Source organism: Pseudorca crassidens, chromosome 11, assembly GCF_039906515.1.
Source record: "Pseudorca crassidens isolate mPseCra1 chromosome 11, mPseCra1.hap1, whole genome shotgun sequence".
Classification (NCBI taxonomy): domain Eukaryota; kingdom Metazoa; phylum Chordata; class Mammalia; order Artiodactyla; family Delphinidae; genus Pseudorca; species Pseudorca crassidens.
Genome location: NC_090306.1, coordinates 73,632,621 through 73,647,980, shown reverse-complemented (window position 1 = coordinate 73,647,980; position 15,360 = coordinate 73,632,621).

Below are 15,360 nucleotides of genomic sequence, written 5' to 3'. Positions count from 1 at the left end.
TTTGTGTGTGTTTATGTAACTTTTATTTTTTACCTGGTATGATTTCCTTGAACAAATGATAAACCATCTGTATTATTTTTCTTTTTCTTTCTCCCAGTTTCATTGAGAAATAATTGACACGCATCACTGTATAAGCTTAAGGTGTATAGCATGATGGTAGATTTACATGTATTGTGAAATGATTACCATAATAGTTTCAACAAACGTCCATCTTCTCATACAGATAAAGCAAAAAGAAAAAAAGGGAAAAATGTTTTTCCTTGTGATGAGAACTCTTAGGATTTATTCTCTTAACAACTTTCCTATTTACCATAAAACAGTGTTAGCTATAGTCATCTATTTTTATTCCATTCATGAAACATGTTAATAGGCATTAGAGAAATCTTAGAAATACTATTTACTGAAATACTTAAGTAAACTTGAAACTGTGATTCAGCATAACTTTGGGATCCATTCCTTCAAGAAACATGTCCTAATAATGACATATTCAAAATTCGGAATCAGAAGAAACATTTACCATTGGTTAACAAATATATAAGCCTAAATCCCTAAGCCAAATTTCATGACTTGAACTTCACAAAGAGTGGGTGAAATAAGAACAAATTTATTTATTTCTTATTTCCCCATAGACTGGAGTCCTACTTAACCAGACATTGTAGGAAAGAAAACATGTGGGTCACTTTTCTTATCCCTGAGAAAGTATAAAGAGCATGATGTACAGTTCATCTGCATAACTGTGAATTTTTAAATATAATCTCCCCAGATCCTGCTGCTGTAGTATGTAATTCTCAACTTTTGATCTGGTTATCTTACAACTTATCATGTAATAAACAACCTTCACTTCCTTCTCAATTTCTCCTGGAAAAACGTGTGAATCTTTCTTTTTATGGTTCTAGTCTCCCCCTCCTCAGCTAATCACATATTAATACTATACTTTATAATAATTTTATAATATAATAATTTGTAAACAAATTAAGGAATAATATAATTCCTACATTACCCTTATCACGTGACTGAGTTGTTTAAATACACATTTGTGATTGTTTTCAACATATATTAAAAGTAATGTTTTTACTGACTCCATACAATTTAATTAGACATTTCATATTTTTACTTTTAATTGTGCTGCCACAATAGTTATTGGCTGGAAAGAGATTTTGAAGTATATATGAAATTGTTTGCATAGCATACATAGCATTTTCATATATACAGAATATTGTCATTTTAAAAGTATGGCTTGATAATATGATATAATAGCTCAAAGAAGATTGGGGATACGCCTATGCTTTTTGGGACCACACAGAATTGCATTTATGGTCAACAAAACATTTTCAGGCTGTTGCTTAGCAACTTACATGCATGGAAAAATTTGCATCAGTACTTCAAGAATAAGGTCTGATGATATTAAATTCTTTCATAGTCTTTGTTATTATTACTTTTCAAAGTTCACTAACAATATTAACTGGGTTGGCTTTCTAATTTCATTCGCATTTATCAATTTAATTATTAACTTTTACATGAAAGCACAATAAGACAAATGCATGTAAATTCTGGAGAAAGGAAGAGAGAGAGAAGAGGGGAGAGGGGAGAAGAAAGAAAGGAAGGAGGGAAGGAAGGAAGGAAGGAAGGAGGGAAGGAAGGGGGGAAGGGAGACAAAGGATCTCATCTTTAGATGCAAATAGCCATTTCATTACCCCTTAGGGAAAACAAACTCTGGTTAAGTTACTGTGAAGGTACCATTCTACCCTCTTTTTCTGGGGCTATTTTATGGTAAACACCAGTATATTCTTGTGAAATATCTCTTTAGTGAATTTCATATAAGATGATTCAAAATGGAAAGACAGGAACGGATACCTACAACTACTTCTTCATTCCATGAGGATAGGAGGTCAAAGATGAGCTATACATTTCTACTTGCATCACATGACGAACAACACTAGCATTGTTAAGAGTCTAACAATGAATCACTTTCATTTTTATTTTCTCCTTGAGGTTTAAAAAAAATCACAGGAGCCTAACCAACTACAACATACGATATTAAGCAATATTATGAAATCATGATAGTTGTTCACTCTTTAATACTAACGGGTGATTTCTTTACATAAAAATAAGATTTGCACATTCCACTGCCTCTCCTTATCTCTACTGCTATTAATGGCACTGCTACAATGTTGGCTAAATTAGAAATCTCTTGTTATCCACACTTACGTGTTTCTGCTGCCCGTATGTAACAGGCAACTGTCTTGCTTAATTCTACTACCTGTATTTTCCTTCAAATTCAAATCATTTTTTCCAAACTCAGTGTACTTTTTTTCAGTTCATTCCTCCATCATCCTTAGAATTGCTTCTAAATTGGTCTTTCTAGGCTAGTCTCTGCTCTCCAATGTGTAGACATTTCTCACAGAGTACTCTTTCTGCATTAATTTTCATATCATTATCTTACTTAAAACCTAGCAAAGATTTCTGATTACCTGCACAGAAGGTAAAAACTTTTAGCATGACATAACACATAACCTCAAGAGGTGTAGCCTCTGCTTACCTTAGCTGCATATTCACTCAGTAGTTTCTCCCCCATTACACTCAAACAATATTGAGAGAATTATAATTTTCTATAATTGTGGTGGGTTTTTAAAATCTTTTTCTCTATAACTTTAGGTATATAATCCCTATGCATATAATTTCCTTTTCCTCCTTATTTTGAAAACAACCAGTTCTTGACTGTTAGATTTACCATTGCTTCTCCCAAAAGCCTCTGTTTAACTCTCCTTCCCAGTGGAGTTGAAGATTCCCCTCATGATTAAGACTCTAGTTGATACAAACGTCTGTTTCTACCCCATATTATATTTGTTTACAGGTCAACAGCTCTTATATAATTAGCAGGTGTTCTTTTCTCCAACTTAATTTTCTTCAGGGCCAATACCAGTATTTTTTGGGTTCTAGAACTTGATGTTCAACTTCAGTTGTTCATTTATGTGATGTTGACTAAATGAATTAATTCATCTATTAAATTAATGATTGAAGTGGTGGCATGAATTTTAAAGGATAATATTTATGGAGACATTTGATCTCTGAAACACTTGGCATTTGTTTTTCAGTGAAAAGAACAGTTGAATGAGATTCCCTGAATCAAAGCCACAATTGGTCATTTACCTTCTCTACTCAACAAATATTCATTGGCTACAAATTATATACCCTACACACAATTGAAATGGTTTCTAGCTTAACATATTTACAATCTCATAGACAATGGTTTATAATAGAGGGGAAATAGGCTGATATTAGTCATCATGAACCTGTTTATGATATTGAAAAGAGAGCCACTTATCCTAGGCTTGCAGAATTGTAGCATGCCTCAAGGAAAAGGTACATCCTGAACTATGTTTAGATAATGAAAAAGTCTGGCCAAATGCATAAACATATGCAGCACATTTCAAGGAGAGGAAGTAGTAGGGACAGAGGCTTGGGGGTGATAGTGAATGATACTTGAGGAAAATTACAGGTACCTAATATGTCCTTAGGCTTTTCCCATCGCAAGAAAGTCACAGATCCAGATTAATTTAGGTAACAGGAGCTTATTGTAAGAACAGATGTAGAAGCAAAGAAGTATTAATTAATTTATTCCTTAAATATTTATTGACAACCAATAGTGCAACAGACACTGTGCTAAGATATAGGGATATAATGTAACCCACAACAGTAATCAATCTTGAGTTTATGATCTTCTATTCAAGTGAGAGAGGGAATTATATATCTTGTAGTCCCACACATAGGTAAAAGTGCTATGACAGAAAAGGGCAGGGTATGATTAGCACATATAATGAGGGAAACCAAAGCATAAGCAACTCATCTAGTAGTTGAAAATAGGACATCGGGAGAATGAACTGAGTTCAGGACCAGAGGTATGAGATTGAATTGCTTGTGGGGACATGCAACATGATACTCCAGAGTGAGATCTCAGCTGAAATACTTTTCAACAAGATTTAGATGGCACATAAGAACATGAGAATGAATGAAGATAGAAGCAAAAATATCCTTAAAATACATATTGGCAAATAATATTCAATTACTGACTTCCATTGTTTCTGTTGAGAAATCATTTGTATTTTTGTTATTCTTTTGAAGATGATATTTTTTCTTTCCCTTCCTCTTTCTCCTTTTAAAGTTGCTTACTTTCTATGTTTTTCTTCACAGTTTACTGTAAGGTGCTATTGTGTGCTATTCTTTATATTTATTTACCTTGCTAGAGATCACAGTCTCTTTGAATCTATAGGTTAATATTTTAATCTTTTTTAAAAAAGCTACTAGCTTTTTAAAATATTCCTACTGCCTCATTATTATAGGACATCATATTTTATGGGGCTTCAATTAGACATAGGTTAGACCTTAATATTTATATTTTTTCTGTACTTTTCTTTTTTTCCTCTGTGTGCTTTAATTTGAATATTTCCTACGAACATGATTTAAAATTTTCTAATTTTATCCTGAATTTATTCTTTTATTAAAATCAAATATTAAGTCTAATTTCATTCATTCTATTTTTCATATCCAGAATATGTAGAATATCCATTTGATCATTTTTTTAGATTCTAGTAAATTTTTGATCTTTTCTATTTTGTGCATTTCCATTTTATTTTCTTGAACAGTTAACCTCACTCCTATTTTAAATTTCTTGACAGGAGTCTCCAATGTCTGGATATCCTGTCATGTGTTTCTGTGGTTTGACTCTCTCTTCATACTGTGTCATATTCAGTGATGTTCCAGAACTGGCTCATATCCACTTGAGAGAGCAGATAATGAACATCTCTTCCTAACTCTGCATTCAATAACTTTACACTGATAGTGTGAAATCACTCATGGTACTAGTGTTTAAACCACAGAAATCAGCAAAAGCCACAACTCAAGACTCCTCCAACTCCCAAAGCCATGGCATATGGTCCTGTATTTCAGCATGTCTAGTGAATTTTTTTAACTGAATGCCAAACTTTGTCTATAAAAAAAGTTAAAGTGGCACTAGCTGATTTACTTTCCTTTAGGGAGGCTTCGCTCTTTGCTATGCTAGAATTTGCTCAGATAGAATGATGGCTGGTAATTTTAATCAAACCAGACTTCTAGCTGAGTAGATGGTGGATTGAAACTTTGGTAAGGTTCTGTCTACTTCAAGTTTCCCAGCTCCTCTGGTATAGCCCTCCAGAATTTTCAACTAAAAGATCCTCTCCTGAACTCTCAGCCTTCTTGTCTCAGCAAAATTTACATAGTGGAGAGCTTATTAACAACTTGCAAATTCTAGAGCTAATATTTCCCTATCCCTGTTTTTGTTTTCCTTAAAAGAGGAAGGAACAATTGGCTATACACATTTATAAAAAAAATACTAATTTTATCTACAATTTATGGAGAAAAAAACTGTGAAATGGAAAGACCAGCTGAATTTAGGATAAATGTTTCTTCTTTGCAATAAATCTTAATGTTTGAACGATTCCTATAATTTTGAGAAAAATATAAAACAATGGTAGAAGTGATTTTTAAAATTATAATACATGCTTTAATTTTAGACAGAATTTATTGGCCTCCTCTTATGACACATTATCCCACTTACTGTTTTAATTGTTCTAATTCTTTCCTCATTCTGGTTTTATATAAATATTTATATGTAGTAATTCTTATATTTAAAATATTGCATTTATAACAATAAAATATTCATTTCTTCAGCAAAGACTGAAGTCGTATCTCATTTCAGAAGACAACCTGTTTATTTATGCTCAAATAATATACAGCAAAATGCAGTTAATAATAATCTTTTCACTTGAAATTTTTCTCCAGAACTTTATTTTGGTGTTAGGTAAAAGGAATGTTAGGTAAAAGGAATCAGAATGTACGGTGACATTTATGCAATAACTTTATCACTAAAGGCTTAAAATCTTTGGTGAAATAGGTGGGCTTACATTTCAATCATCTACTATTCATTTTAGAGCAGTTTTAAAGCAGTTTCAATGAAGGATAAAATATATCCAGTTACTTCTTGAGAAAATTCTCTGATTATCCCAAATTTTTTGCTTAGGATATTATGAGAGTTATTTAATAACATCATAAACATCAAATTTCTGAGTGATATTATTAGAATTTCTACATTGTGGTTACATGATCAAAGATAAACAACTTGTCACAAATATCATCATTAATCAACATTTGAATGCACATATTCGAATTGTCCTTAAAATATTTTGATCTTACATACTTATGCAATTTTAATGAAATCAAATGTTTAAAAAGCCTGGAATGATAAAGATATTGGAAATGATCACTCAGAGATTAAAATAACTATAAATAACATCTTAGAAGGTCTAGTGAAAGAGGTAGAGAACATGCCTGAAAAAATGGTGAATTTAGTAGACATTTAAACTTAAAAAAGAAGAGTATAAAGGAAATGTCACAAGTAAAAAGACAAATTAGAGATGAGAATTTCCTTTGAAAGTTTTATCACAATATTGGTCAGTGCAGGGGGGTGGGAGCAGGAGTAGGGGGTGGAGGAGGAGACAAATTAAGATAAATCAATGAAAATTATCCAAATAAAATGTAAAGAGGAAAAAAAGGGAGATAAAAACAGGGCAGAACTCAAGTTTTTGGCTGAGATTCAATAACATGTACTAGATTTACACTCCCTCCTTAAGCAACTAAAAACTTATAAAATATACGAAACAAGAATTTTCAGACATTGGACAAAACTCAGTTCAGGATAGTGATTTCTGAGAGGAAGAACAAATTAGCTGAGCCCAGTAATATCCCCAGCACACTGACTGTAGAAAATCTCTATGGCACAGAGCAAGAAGGTGGAACCAAGGTAGAGCTGAGTGGTTTCCCTAAGTGGACGGGACAGAGTTGGGATTCCAGGGAGGTCAAGGCAGCTAGAATGTGCAGAACAGAGCACCAGAGAGGAGAGAATTCCATGAGAGATAGTTCTGGAGCTCTTTGCAAGGTCAGCCTTACATCCGCAACTGAGCAAAAAACAGCAACATGTATGAAGAAACCACACAAGGCTTTTGGGGGAATGGGAGCATAAGGAACAGTCAATGGAGTTTTCAAAGGGTTCTCAATAGTTTGTTTCTACAGTGAAAGAGCCATAGTGAAAATAGTCTCTTAATTCATAGGGGATGGGGTAGTGTACTCAAAAGATACTCAACAGTGGGACAAAGTTAGCCCTAGAATAAAGGTTGCTCTGGTCCTACCTGAGAAACATACGCGAAAATGTAGATCTTTTCCTCTCACCATATACAAAAGTTAATTCAGAAAGGACCATAAACCTGAACGTAACATAAAGTGTGTTTTACAAAAGCACATATAAACTATGTAAAGAGACAAGTATTATTAGACTTTGCCCCCATAGGGAATCTATTCTGAGCAATATTTTAAACCATATGCTTAGAATAAACATAGATTTTTATTATGTCCATCAAACAAGAGAGTGAAGTATTCAAAGAACAACTTGGTAACAACTAAATGGGGAGGAGTGACTTGATATCTGATTCCAGAGTAGCCTACCTTAATCCAAAGATTATATATCATGCAGAGGAATGAATATGGTGTATATTCATTGGGTAATCCTTAATAAATAGGTTTTATTTTTGACACATTTTAGAACTACTAAATCTTCTGTTGTAGGCCCAGGGGATAACATTTTTCTTTTACCCTTGAGGAACCTTCTTTCTTCATCCCTTTGTCTACAAACCCGTTAAGATCTTGAGGGGCAAATTGGGGTGAAGACCTAAAGAAATGAGTCAAGGAAGCTGATTCTAGTCTACCTGATTCCAGTTTCATCCAGAGATTAAAGATACAAATTAGTCTCTGTGTTTCATGGATAGTCACTATTTCAAGCAACTACAGTGGCGTTTGAGGCCAAAGCTCAGCTTGTAATAGTTAGTGCATTTGTTTAGTCCTGTGCTGGTACATCTGTCTCCCTCAGGGACTTTACAAAGTGCCTACAGGAAGCAGATGAATTTTACTTCATCTTGTATCCAACATTCTTTTTCTACCGAATATGGCTGAACAAAATTATATTATCTGCATTAAACTAATTTAATTTCTAGCCAATAATTTGTTTTTCATGAAAACTAACGGTTTAGGTTTTATCCCTCTTTACAAACAGTTTCACTCATGACTATTCGGCACAGGAATGACATGGCTATTTTAGCACAGTTAAGATTCCAGAGTTTTTCATAAAGTGAGAGATTTAGCTCATTTTTAAATAAGTTAAATGAATCTTAGCTCTTTCTACAAAGACACTAAAATAAAGGATTAAAATTTAAGTTTTATCCTGACTGCATTTTACTTATCACTGTTTCTTGAACAGTATTCTAAAGCAATACACATTTCAGTGAAGATGTCGATACAACTAAACCCAGAATGGATAACTTTCTTTCAAAGCAATCTATTTCCTAATTACATCATCTTAGCTGTGTTCTAAATGGGCTTGGTAGTCTTTGCAATGTTTTAAAAATACAGTTTTCTTACATCAGTTCTAATTTTACATGGAAGACTCTCAAAATAGAGCCAAAGACATGATACATATTCTTTACAGTGAGAAAGAAGGGGTAACTTTTTAAAAAATAAATAAATAAATTTATTTATTTATTTTTGGCTGTGTTGGGTCTTTGTTGCTGTGTGTGGGCTTTCTCTAGTTGCAGAGAGTGGGGGCTACTCTTTGTTGTGGAGCATGGGCTCTAGGCACGCGGGCTTCAGTAGTTGTGGCTCACGGGCTCTAGAGTGCAGGCTCAGTAGTTGTGGCGCACGGGCTTAGTTGCACGGTGGCATGTGGGATCTTCCCGGACCATGGATCGAACCTGTGTCCCCTGCATTGGCAGGCAGATTCTTAACCACTACACCACCAGGGAAGTCTGAAGAGGAGGTGACTTTTTATAAAAACTAAATAAATTATATGCTCCTTTGTGACATAACATTTATACATGTACCATCTTAACTTAGACAAGGCAAACCTACTCCCCACCCCCCCCACTTTCACTTTAACCTACAGGCCAATAACTTCAAATTGAATTAACTTGCTTTTCAATATGATTGTTGATGCAATTGAGTAATTATGCTAAGTTGCTTCATCATTATTCTTCTCAGCTCTGCATATATAACAGTGATTGAATTAAAACTCCTATTTACATATTACAATCAGTGGTTACCTAGACTGTCATATTTTAAATTTTAAGGTAACATTAAAGACATGAAAAATTCATCCAAGATATGAGCCTAGAGAAACTTTACATTTTAATATATTTATATGCACATAAAGTACCTGTATACAATTGTTTTCTTAGGAGTCACTGAGTTGTTCAAGTAATAGTAAGAAGTGTTATGCTATTTTTATAATGTTCAACGCAGTATATTTTGAAGTTCCTTCAACAGGTGAGTATTTCCAATTAGCAAATAGTACACAACAAAATACAAGTTACTTTCTAAATCTTAACCTAAATAGTTGCTCTTGCCTCCAAAACTATTCACACTCCCCAGTAAAAAGTCTTGTGGTTCTGATTGTAAAATTAATACATCTGATGCAGTAGTATCCTTTGGAATCATCTGTGGCAAGTTCCTGAACAACCTTTGATCCTGTTCTGACTCACAACTTTTATCCAGTATTTAATGCCCTTTTCTCATCAACCAGCCACATATGCTTCTTTTATTAAACACATGGTTTGCAGGATACAATAAATAATTTGACCTGAACTGGAAATTTTCTGTGTGCTATTCATTGTGACACATGCTGAAGGCTCACAGAGGAAAAGGGCATAGTCTCTGCACTGACAGAACATGTCATCCAGCCATGTTCAGCTAGATAAATAAACAAATGACAGTGAAGTATGATGAATACAAAGCAGGAAAAGCATACAGAGATTGCACAGAGAGTGAGTGATTATTGCTACTTGGAGAGTCAGGGGAGACTTTGCAGAGGAAGTGATATGTGATTTGGGACTAAAGAATGAATAAAGTATTCATCAGGTGGATAAAGGGCATTTTAAATAATGGAACTTAGATGTTCAAAGAAATAGGGATTTACTATTCTTCCCTAAACAAAACAGTGTCCGATCTCCCCCTGCTTTTATATGGTTTCTTGGCATTCTGTACTGTGTCCTCATAGTACTTAATTTAATTCATAATTATGAAATTACTGGTAGAATTATTTCATTATTGTTTGCCTCCTGTGTATATATATTGTGATCCCAAGTAGATAATGCCATGTCAGTCATACCCCAGTGAATAGCAAAGACACTGAACCAGGGTGAGTATCTAAAGTCTAAATAAATAGGTGAATGAATGCATGAGTGTATGAATGCATGATTTAGGATACTAAACGCATATATGTAAAAAAACTTTTTCTGCCCCTTAAAGCCACAGAGAAGGGGAAAGAGAATTAGACAAAGTTGTTATAAGTAGGTTTTACTGACTGGAATTTAAAATAATCATCAAGAACTAAAATTATTGACTTATAATAGATAAAAGGGGTATTCATAATGATATAATATGATTTTCTCATTTTACGATTAGAAAACTGAAATTGGTACTGGCTTGTAATTGAACAGTGGCAACACAGAGAGTAAGTGACATTGCTTTCAATTTTATGATAATAATAATGATATTACTTTTCAGATTGTGGTTTCCATAATTTTTGTGAAGACTCAAAATGAATAGCTGCCATTAGACAGCCACATAACCTTGAACAAATACTTAACTCTTTGGGATCACAGTGTTCTTGTCTTTAAAAGGAAAATACCAATATTGTCTACCATATAGGCTTCTTATGTGAGCTTAAGAAATATATGTAAAATAGATAAAAAGGTTTCCTGCATACAATTTACATATAGACATACAGACAAACACTATATGAAATGAATACTATATGTGCATACACACATATTTACTCTGATGGTGATGATGTTGGTGATGGTGATGATGTTGGTGATGATGATGAATGTACATAGTCAAATCACAAAATGTGGAATCCTAAACAAGTTTCAGAATTCTAATTATTCTTCATACATTCAAAGTCTCTCAGAATAGCATGCATTTAGATGAAATATGTAAGACTGAAGAATTTTATGATGTAGGGTGGAGAAATTACATGTATTATGGTTAGCTTCATAATTGTGGCACATTTTAATTTTTTATGCTTATATCTCTATGATATTATTATTTTTGAGCTATAACTTTAAAAATCATACTGGTTTATGTAATTACTATCATTAAGGCTACGTTTTAACAATTATTCCAGGGAAAAAGAAAGATAAGATCATTTATAGTTTGCTGATTTTACTCAAGATTCAAAATGGTACAGAGAGGTAAGTGCTAATATTTATAGAGAATCCACCTTGTGTCAGAATTTTCAGGCATATATTTCTTTTTCTTTTCTTTTTTTTTTTTTTGCATTATTTAATCTTTTTGAGGTGTTTTCAGTTTTTTTTTTAACATCTTTATTGGAGTATAATCGCTTTACAATGTTGTGTTAGTTTCGGCTGTATAACAAAGTGAATCAGCTATATGTATACATATCTCCCCATATCCCCTCCCTCTTGCGTTTCCCTCCCACCCTCCCTATCCTACACCTCTTGGTGGTCACAAAGCACCAAGCTGATCTCCCTGTACTATGTGTCTGCTTCCCACTAGCTATCGGTTTTACATTTGGTAGTGAATATATGTCAATGCCACTCTCTCACTTCGTCCCAGCTTACCCTTCCCCCTCTCCATGTCCTAAAGTCCATTCTCTACGTCTGCGTCTTTATTCCTGTCCTGCCCCTAGGTTCCTCAGAATGCTTTTTTTTTTTTTTAGACTCCATATATATGTGTTAGCATATGGTATTTTTTTTTCTCTTTCTTTCTTCACTTTGCATGACAGACTCTATGTCCATCCACCTCACTACAAATAACTCAATTTTGTTTCTTTTTATGGCTGAGTAATATTCTATTGTATATATGTGCCACATCTTGTTTATCCATTCATCTGTTGATGGACACTTAGGTTGCTTCCATGTCCTGGCTATTGTAAATAGAGCTGCAATGAACATAGGGGTACATGACTCTTTTTGAATTTTGGTTTTCTAAGGGTATATGCCCAGTAGTGGGATTGCTGGGTCATATGGTAGTTCTATTTTTAGTTTTTTAAGGAACCTCCATACCATTCTCCATAGTGGTTGTATCATTTTACATTCCCACCAACAGTGTAGGAGGGTTCCCTTTTCTCCACACCCTCTCCAGCATTTATTGTTTGTAGACTTTTTGATGATTGCCATTCTGACTAGTGTGAGGTGATACTTCATTGTAGTTTTGATTTGCAATTCTCTAATGATTAATGATGTTGAGCATTTTTTTCGTGTGTTTGTTGGCAAACTGTATGTCTTCTTTGCAGAAATGTCTATTTAGGTCTTTTGCCCATTTTTGGATTGGGTTGTTTGTTTTTGTGACATTGAGGTGCATGAGCTGCTTGTAAATTTTGGAGATTAATCCTTTGTCAGTTGCTTCCTTTGCAAATATTTTCTCCCATTCTAAGAGTTGTCTTTTCATCTTGTTTATGGTTTCCTTTGCTGTGCAAAAGCTTTTAAGTTTCATTAGGTCCCATTTGTTTATTTTTGTTTTTATTTCCATTTCTCTAGGAGATGGGTCAAAAAGGATCTTGCTGTCAGTTATGTCACAGAGTGTTCTATGTTTTCCTCTGAGAGTTTTATAGTGTCTGATCTTACATTTAGGTCTTAAATCTATTTTGAGTTTATTTTTGTGTACAGTGTTAGGGAGTGTCCTAACTTCATTCTTTTACATGTAGCTGTCCAGTTTTCCCAGCACCACTTTTTGAAGAGGTTGTCTTTTCTCCATTGTATATGCTTGCCTCCTTTATCAAGGATAAGGTGACCATATATGTGTGGGTTTATTTCTGGGCTTTCCATCCTGTTCCATTGATCTATATTTCTGTTTTTGTGCCAGTACCATACTGTCTTGATTACTGTAGCTTTGTAGTATAGTCTGAAGGCAGAGAGCTTGATTCCTCCAGCTCCGTTTTTCTTTCTCAAGATTGCTTTGGCTATTCAGGGTCTTTTGTGTTTCCATACAAATTGTGAAATTTTTTGTTCTAGTTCTGTGAAAAATGTCATTGGTAGTTTGATAGGGATTGCATTGAATCTGTAGATTGCTTTTGGGTAGTATAGTCATTTTCACAATGTTGATTCTTCCAATCCAAGAATATGGTATATCTCTCCATCTGTTTGTATCATCTTTAATTTCTTTCATCAGTGTCTTATAGTTTTCTGCACACAGGTCTTTTGTCTCCTTAGGTAGGTTTATTCCTAGGTATTTTATTCTTTTTGTTGCAGTGGTAAATGGGAATGTTTCCTTAATTTCTCTTTCAGATTTTTCATCATTAGTGTATAGGAATGTAAGAGATTTCTGTGCATTGATCAGGCATATATATTTATATATATAATATGGAGCATATAATTTATAGATTATTTGTAATATTACATATAATTTCACTTCCATATGTTTCCTACTAATTTTTAGAGAAAAAAAAGCTGAATATGTTATGATAAGCAATTTGTCAAAATCATCAACTAGAAAACTACTAATTTTAAAAAGTTTAGAAAGTAAATTTATATACAAAAATGATAAAAGCCAAACTGTCAGACTACTTAAAACAATGTAGTTTGAAATTTTAAGGACAAATTGAGTACAATATCCAGATGTACAGAGATCAACTGTTAAATATCAACTGTTTTATTTTACTTATGCAATACTAAACCCCAAGGATGCCACAGTGCTTGCCTAATTTGCACAGTGTTTGAGAGATGATGATGATTCTGAATCTCTACTCCTCCACCCCTGGTCTATATCCAAGGACTTTGTATTATTATACATGTTTGTAATTACAAACATGTTGTTATTACAATGTTTGTAATATAGATTTATTACTTCAAACTTTCATCAAAAATAAATGTGTGGTATTCTTGTAGATTATCATCTATCACTGCCAGACATCATGCTGCTAGGTCCTTCCTATTTAGTTTAGAGCCCATTCTCACTCCATACACTCTCCTTTCCCAGCCAGTTAGTTATGTCACAATCAAAATAAGAGATAATTAAAATCTATCATAAGATTCTAAAAATGCCTTAATATTACTGTTGGAAAACTTGCAGATAACTTGAAAAAGATGGCTTTTTAAAAGTTGTTTATACTCCAATGAGACAAATAGTTACATCCATGGAAATGAATGACTATGATATGTCAATGTCTAACCCACCTGGATAGAACAAACTTGGTCAAAATAGTAGCCTGTAAAGGAAACCATGTTATACTCATTCTATTTAAAAATAAACAATTAGAAGTTTCTAAATCAGGACTTTATGAAGGTGATTAAAGGGTTTGTTCAGAATGCCTGAAAATATATATATATATTCTGGAATAAAAACATTATGTATGTATATAAGAATACATGTACATAGACACAAATATGCATATATGTACCTTAATTCATCCCTGTGTGTATATGTTATATATATGTATGCATGTGTGTGTATACACACACATACATATATACACTGTATAGTTGTTATTCTTGTGGGTAACTATATGCACAGATGTGTTTGTGTGTGTATACATTACTATGTAGTAAATTTAGGCATCCTATATAAAAAAATAAAGTTGAAAATTTGAAAAGACAGAATTCTAATATATAAATATAATATTCTTTATAAAGAGGATACTGGTAGGAAAAAGAAAACTTCCTCAAATAAACAAACCCTTAATGTTGGCTTAAAATATAGTCTCTATTCGTAGTATTTTCTGCTTTTTAACAGTTCCTTATCATTATATTTGCATCCTGTTCTTCACCTATGTGATTCTTGAAACTGGTAAATTTCTCATATCAACATTATTTCTTTGGTTGAAAAACTTAAGTCTCTGCTCCTTACCTTAACTTCCCCTTGAAGCAGCAATTTGTCAACAGTATGGTAGAAGTCTTTATGTCTCTATAAACAGTACTGCAAAGGTGTTCTGCCTCCAATTACTGCTTATACAAGAAGAGTAGTTCTACCTGTATCTTGGTTCTGAAGAGTCCTCTATGTCTCAAAAATTTTAAGATAAATATAAATGACAACTGCTCTTGTCTCTATACCCTTGTGATATCCACAAATTAGAGGTGGGATGTCAGTATTCTTTTTCCAAGCTGGAAGTATAACATAAGCAACATTATCTTTACTTAATTTGATATTATCTCTTTCCTAGTCTTAACTTTTAAATTGAAATTTTAAATGCTTGAGAAAACAGAAAATATATTTTTGATTAAAAATTTTCTGATTATCAGAATTTTTATTCTAAAATATATTCAG